Source organism: Cicer arietinum, chromosome 7 (genome assembly GCF_000331145.2).
Source record: "Cicer arietinum cultivar CDC Frontier isolate Library 1 chromosome 7, Cicar.CDCFrontier_v2.0, whole genome shotgun sequence".
In the NCBI taxonomy this organism is placed as follows: Eukaryota; Viridiplantae; Streptophyta; class Magnoliopsida; order Fabales; family Fabaceae; genus Cicer; species Cicer arietinum.
The window spans coordinates 59,123,395-59,131,612 of NC_021166.2; the positions used below are offsets into that span (position 1 = coordinate 59,123,395).

General features: G+C 28.0%; 1 long non-coding RNA gene across 2 annotated transcripts; it reads right to left on the minus strand.

Annotated features, from left to right (window-relative positions):
• Positions 1-433: 433 nt before the first annotated feature.
• On the minus strand, positions 434-7,871 carry LOC113787782 (uncharacterized). 2 transcript variants are annotated; one of them, XR_012161363.1, is made up of 3 exons: positions 7,610-7,831; positions 4,312-4,336; positions 434-2,128 (listed from the first exon to the last, which is right to left on the minus strand). It is a non-coding gene; the product is annotated as an uncharacterized lncRNA (long non-coding RNA). The 2 variants fall into 2 exon arrangements; XR_003474292.2 differs by having other exon boundaries at positions 4,312-7,871.
• Between the last annotated feature and the right edge of the window lie 347 nt (positions 7,872-8,218).

The following is an 8,218-nucleotide window of genomic DNA, read 5'->3' on the forward strand; positions in this document are numbered from 1 at the left end:
TTTGTTGCCAATTGATTATCGATATCATGTGAGTGACATATTGTTTCAATTTTTATCCAACGGTAATGGTTTTGTTTTGTCCCGTTTCAATATATCTTTGTTTCAATTCTTTGCTATTTTGTTGATCAATGCTTATCTAAATAGTTATGAGAGAAGACATGAAAAGAAATTTGATGAAATGCGTATATATCTTAAAATCCTTTGAGCACAATTATCATAGCGATGAAAAACAACTTTATCTAAGTGACGATTTGTTGCTTGACGATCTAAAGAAATTTATTAGGGACCTTTGCTCGCAGGTTTAAATAAAATGTTTATTACTTATTTTGCTAGCACTTTTATTTGATTTCCAAGTTTGGAAATAGTTTCTAAGTTCACATACCGTCTCGGCGGTGCATATGGAACCATGACTATAATGCTTATCCTAGCAACATGAAGAAAATAAACAGACCTTAATGACATTACCATATTTATTGTTTTTCAGTTGATGTTAGAATTAGTCACTTATTGGCTAATCCTTTAGGTGCTAATTAGGACTAGAATTGGCAATCACATTAAAATGTATTTATCTTAAAAATACATCATGGTGACTAAAAAATTATAAAAAATTTATTATTAAAATAGTCTTATTCACTATTCTTCTTTTCCACAACGCCATTCTCTCCTTCTCTCGCTGTCCTTTGCATCAATAGTTGTACCTCACCTGTACCTCACCAGCGGCTCACTTTCTAGCGAGACAATAGCTAACCATCATCATCTCTTTCCAAAAGGAATAAAAGCAAGAATATATAACATTTATACACCGAAATATTTAATTAATTATTTGTTACCATGATTTCCATAAGATGAATGATATTTGATATATAGTGGAACGTAAGAGGATGGTGGTTTTAAGTATAGAACTAAGTTTTGGGTGATGCAAGTTAAATTGGAGCTCACTCATTCATACATGCCTACTAGCATTCAATGTGTTTGTAGACAGGGATCAATCAAAATTTATACTTTCAGAAAACAAAATAAAAAAAGACCGTTTCGTTTTGATTCTTCTTTATCTCATCATGTTCACATTCTTGGTATAACAAGAGTGCAACTTGACAAGAGTAACACTAATCCCAAGTTGTTGGTTATAAATACAAAACTATACGATCTTTTTATCCACAAAAACATAATTTTTATTTTTTTTTATTTGTAAACATAATTTCCACGATGAACATGGGTAAGTCAACAGATCTATCTATTGTTATGTACTTAGAGGTTTACATTCATTTGAATTTTAAGTTTGTGCAATTAGTATTTATATCATGGAAATTTTGACAACAAAACAAAGAAGCAATTGACATTAGCGAGACCATTAAGAAGATTTTTTTCAAGAAATCCACTTCCCGTTAAGTTAAGGCATGCTGAGCGGGTGATTTGCCTCCCTCCGATACCAATTTAGTTATCGATGGGTAAACTTAGAGCAAGTTTCAAATAAAATTTATGGGTTTTTAGTTGGATTGGTTGTTATTTTATTTCTATCCAATCAATCAATGTGTTGCTTGACAAATTTATCTTCAATAATCTCTAACAATTTTTTTGGAATATTTGTTTTCTTTTTCGATTTATGCCGTGTTATTTTCAAATTAAACAAGACAATGGATTGATATCAACCCTGGCTTTGTTTGATGTTTTTAGTGCTATTGTTGAAGAGTCGTTATTTAATTGATCTTAGATGTGTTTCTTTTTAACATATTGTATTTGTTACCATAGTGTTTTTTCATGGTAATTGACCGTAAAATATCTCTTAAGATGAGATTATTTGGTAATTCTTACATGTCTTTCCTGTGCACATGTACATTTATTATCTAAGGGAGTACTATATAGTTTCACTAAAAACAATGTTTCAATTTTTATGGAATCATTTAGCTGTAGCTTTTTTCTTTTAGTATAAGTTGTTTCTTCTTTTTTGGCTGAAATTAGGACAACAGATCATCTTGGCTATCATGTTAGTTATACTAAACCATGTTTTTGGGTTTTGACTCCACGTTCAATCATATAATACACTGCAAAGTAGAATAGAATTGATAGGTTCATCGATGCTTGGAAGTATTCTTTCTAAGTTTTCCTCGTATTCTTTCTTCTTTTTTGGCTGAAATTATATGAAATTAGGACAATAGATCATCTTGGCTATCATGTTAGTTATTACTCAGTTGTACTAAACCATGTTTTTGGGTTTTGTCTCCATGTTCAATCATCTAAATACAATTACATGCAAAATAGAATTGATAGGTTCATAAGTATTCTGAGTTTTCCTCGTACTTTCATCCTTCATGTTATTTGTTTAATGACTATATAATGAATTGTATTAATGTTGATACAATTTGCATATGTAAATTATAAACGTTTGAATTTGTAACGGCTTAACTCCATAACATTTTATCTTGCAAGATGACATTAACATTGTTTTTGTCTTTAATTGTAAAACCAAGTTTGATGAGAAATTGTTATTCTAACAACTAATTTGAAATATGATTTATAGTCATTGAGTAGTTTATTTTATAGGCATATCTAATATTATAAATGTAAATAGAAATAAAATATTTGTATAACTTAGATGATGAATCGTTCATCAACTATAAAAATAACTTTGTTGCAAAAAAGTTCCTCACTTGTGGACGAAAACAACAAATGGACTTCACTAATGGAAAAATGTTGCTCTATATATATATATATATATATTTTTTTTTTATGATTGACTTAAAATTTAATAATTTGCCGGTGTAACTTTAATATTGCTCAACAGAAAGCTGATGAAATTAATAAGATCAAGAAAAAATATTTGGTTAAATGGTACAGGAAACATGTGAAGAAGTCATCTCTAAGTGTAAGAGATTACAATTAAACTTTTGAAATACCGAATCCAAAACGAATACCAATAATTCACAATCCGAATTTATCTACGTGAAAAAATTTAAAAATAATTTTAATTTTCATTCAATTTGATATATCACAATTGTTATTATGACGATGATTTAATGTACCTCATCATATGTGGTCAGACATAGTCTAATCTTATAGACATACCCCAAGTAAGACTTAAACAAATTTATATCCATATTATTTGTTTTGTGCCGTGTCTATTATGAACATCCAAAAATGGTATATTGGATTGTAGTGATTCACTGATCCTACATTTGATAAGAATAATATTTGCATTGATTCATTAATCCTACATTAGTAATAGTGCAAATCTCAATACAGTATTCTTATAAAATATAGGATTCGTGGACTTCATATTCACAGCACAAAACAAATAATATTCATATTAATTTCGATCTAAATCTTACTTCTTTTATACATAAGTGTAGATATGTCTAACCATATATATGATGTGATACATTAAATTATGTCAAATAAAATATATCAAATTGGATGAAAATTGAAATTATTTTTAAAAAATTTCATGCAAATAACTTCCGGTAGTTGTGAATTATTGGTATTCATTACCAATTCGGTATTTCAAAAGTTTAATTATAATTTTTGTATCTGACTTCTTCACATATTTCTGTAGCATTTAACAAATTTTTTTGATGTTATTAATTTCATCAGCTCAATGTTGAACAATATCGAAATTACACTTACAAATTATTAAATTTTAACAATTTTAAGTCAATCCTATAAATAAAAAAGAAATATATATAAACCAACTTTCTTTAGCTAAGTCCACAAACTATTGTTTTCGTTCACAGACGATGAATCTTTCCGACACCTTTTATAGTTATTTTTATGATTCATGAACGACTAATCATCTAAGTTATCTAGCAAATCCCAATACATATCTTATTTACCTTATAAAATTAATGAAATAAATATAATAGATATTTTATTCCTATTTACATTTTTAATATTTAGATATGTCTATAAAATAAACTATTCAATAATTATAAATCTTATTTCAAACAAATTGTTAGAATGGTAACTTCTCTTTCTTTTTTCATCAAACTTGTGTTTACAAAGAAGTACAAAAAATAATGTTGATGTCATCTCGTAAGATAAAAATATTATGGAGTTAAACAATTAGAAATTCTAAGCATTTATAATTTGCATAACATGCAAATTGCGTCAACATTAGTACAATTAATACAATTCATATGATAACCGTTAAATATATAACATAAGTTGAGAGTACGAGGAAAACTAACAAAAAAAACTTACGGTGAAACTATCAATTCTACCTTGCATGCATGTATGTAATTTGGGTTGTATTTAGATGAATTAACATGGACACAAAAACTCAAAAACATGGTTCAACGTAAATAAGAAATAACTAACCTCATGGCAAATATGATCTGTTGTCCTGTTTCCACATGCATATCAAGAATTTCAGCCAAATGAACAAAAAAAGAAGGAAGGCAATAGTTAAAAGTCTAATAAGAAGAAACAACATAAACAAAAGAAAAAGTTGCAGCTATAGAATCTGAAACATTGTTTTTAGGGAAACCTCGTGTGACTCACTCAGATAATAAATGTACATCTCATATGTGCACAGTGAAGACGACATGTAAGAATTAACAAATAATATGTTTTCATGTAAGAATTAACAAATAATATTATTTTAAGAGATATTTTATTCTCAATTACCACGAAAAAAACATATGAAAAGAGAATCTATCTTCGATAACAAATACAATATGTTAACAAAAAACACATCTAAGATCATATCGTCACCTCAATTATTAAGTAAATAATAGCTCTTCAATAATAGCACCAAAAACATCACACAAAACTATGAGTTTGGTTGATACCAATCTAATGTATTGTTCAATTTGAAAATTACACTGGATAGATCGAAAAATAAAACAAATATTCCAAAAAAAATTATTAGAAATTATTAAAGATAAAATCGTCTAAAGCAACACATTAATGATTGATGGACACATTGATTGGTAGGATAAAAATAAAATAACAATCAATCCAACTAAAATCACCTCACCCACAAATTTTATTTGAAACTTGCGAAGCTTACAAATCCATAACTAAGTTGATATCGAAAAGGAGGCAAACAGGAAGTGGATTTCTTAATCGTCTTATATCCACGACATGCATATCCAATATATAACTGTACAAACTTAAAATTCAAATGAATATAAACTCCAAATACATAACAATAGATCTATTGACTTATTCATGTCCATCATGGAAAATATATTTACAAATCAAAAAATATAGAATTTATCTTTTCGTGAGTATAAAAGATCACATAGTTTTGTATTTATACCAATAATGTGAACATGATGAGGTAAGTAAAAATGAAAACGAAATAATTTTTTTCATTTTCTTTTTTGAAAGGACAAGTTTTGATGGATCTCTACTTCAAATTTTGAATGCTAATAGACAAAACAGGTTACACATGATCTCTAATTTAACTTGCATCACCCAAAACTTATTTCTACATTTCAAACCACCGCACTCTCTTACATTCCACTATATATCAAATATCATTCATGGTATAGAAATTGCGGTAACAAATAATTAACTAGATACTTCGGTGTATAAGGTTGAGCTAATGTATCTACTATCTAGCTCGGGTATCTATTTTATATTCTTGTTTTAATTCCATTTCGAAGGAGATTAGCGATTGTCTCGCTGGAAAGTAAGCAGGATGTACTGCTGCAAAGGGCATCTAGGGAAGGAGAACTTGCTCGTGAAAAAGTAAAGAACAAAAGAACATAAGACTACTTTAACAAAAAAAAATTATAATTTTTTAGTCTACCATATGTCACAAACAGCTGTGATTTTAAAATAAATACAATTTAATGTGATTGCTAATTCTAATAATCTAGGATTTGTATAGCTAATGATTATTTCATGTGACTTATTCTAACATTAATAGATTGAAAAACAATAAATATGACAATATTAATCTGTTAATTTTCTTCATATTGTTAGCAATTAGCATTATAGACGTGCCCTTTCATATGCACCGAAACAGACAGTATGTCAAATTAGAAACTATTTGCAGACTTGGAAATCAAAGTAAGGTGCTAAGCAAAATAAATATTAAACATTTTATTTAATTTTGGGAGCGAAGGTCCTGATAAATTTTTTTTAGATCATCATGCAACAAATCGTCACTTACATAAAGTTGTTTTTCATCTATATGATAATTGTGCTCACAAGAGGATTTAAAAATATATACTAGCGTGGTTCATCAAATAATTTATGTTCATGTATTTTCTCATAAGCCGTTCAATAAGGATCGGTCAAAATAAAACAGAATTAAAACAAAGATATATTGAAGTGAGGCAAAACAAAAACATTAACATCCCATAAAAATTGACACAAACATGCCACTCACCTACATCAATCATCAGCATGAAACAACTAATTTCTAACAAAATTTTAGATAAGAGAAGAGGAAATTTGTCATTGAGACCCGAGAGCATCAGCTGAAGCGTACCATTGACAAACGAAATTGAGGTATCAAACTTGACAATTCGACTATGCACACATAAGACAAATTCATATATGCACATATAGATGGGTGGGACCATTAACACTCTCGTATGTTGTTTCACACCCTCCACTAACTACTTTTAATTACAATTCTTAATAACGTAGCTTAAATATGATTTGAGTCCACAAAAACATGATATATTTTTTATTTGGTCCATCAAGAATATTGGGTCAGCCTTTGGTCCCTCACGACTCATGTTAACCATTAGTGGAAACAACACAACAATTGTTGGGAGTATCAAAGGCCGTATTACTAATGATACAATTAACCTATGAAATTATAATTTATGTGATGCAAAAAATTGTAAAGTATTCCTGTTTTCGTAGAGGAAATCACATCATGAGACTAAAAATAACTACCTAAACAAGACTAAACTGAAAAGAAAAAAAAACATAATAACTATGCAATCAGATTTACAAAAGTTTACCCCTATCCCATAAATCCTCTAAAAAATCAAATATTTGCTCTTGACTTTATTCTTTTTTTAAATTAGAAAATTCTTTTGTCCTACGATGTTCAAATATGTTCTAGTAAACTCAAATTTCAGTTTTTCGAAACACAAATGTATTATGTGTTCTAGAAAACTCAATTTAAATTTGTCCTAAACACATTTTCATTTTGAGCTTAAATTGAGTTTTCAAGTACAATCATAATTTTTTTTAAATGTGTTATGTAAATCATCCACGAAGATTGCCGGTTATTTTGGTTTTAAACATGTAAAATGAGTGTTTTGAGTAGAACATCAAAATAGGGGTACAAATAACTATGGAAGCATGATTATAATTTTCGCAAATTTATTAACAAAAACATTTAGTATCAACTTAAAATATAGTGGTGTTCCGAAACCCCGCCAACAGATATTGTTTTCTATTGTTTAGTTTTAATGGTTTATTCAAGATTTGTTTCATAAATATTAAAATACTATTTTAATTTTCAAATATTTTACTAATAATTTCATCACAAAGTCAAAGATAACACAAGTTTAAATTATCTACACTTCACAATAAAATTATACATAGAGACATTTTTTCTTTTGTTCACATGCTATTTATCGCAGAGAATCTTTTATCTTCCGTCCTCACTCGTTTCTAATAAATAAAATAGATAGTTCACCTGGTACATGCTTCAGACAATTGATCTTTAAGGAGATGAATGAAGAATTTAGACAATTCACCTTCTCTACACTATCCCATGCTTTGAAATTTATTCGAAATTATCAAATTTTGGAGCTGAAAAGTAGAGCAACAAGAAGTAGGTCAATCATCTTTATGAAAAAATAACTTGCAACGTTAGTTTTTAAAACAACATTTCATCAGGTAGTAAATCCTAATATGTGCATAAATATATATATTTTGTTTATATTTAAATCCCTTCTTTAAGATGATTAGAGGAGAACAAGAAATAGTTCAATCATCTTTATGAAAAAATAACTTGCAACGTTAGTTTTTAAAACAACATTTCATCAGGTAGTAAATCCTAATATGTGCATAAATATATATATTTTGTTTATATTTAAATCCCTTCTTTAAGATGATTAGAGGAGAACAAGAAATAGTTCAATCATCTTTATGAAAAAATAACTTGCAACGTTAGTTTTTAAAACAACATTTCATCAGGTAGTAAATCCTAATATGTGCATAAATATATATATTTTGTTTATATTTAAATCCCTTCTTTAAGATGATTAGAGGAGAACAAGAAATAGTTCAATCATCTTTATGA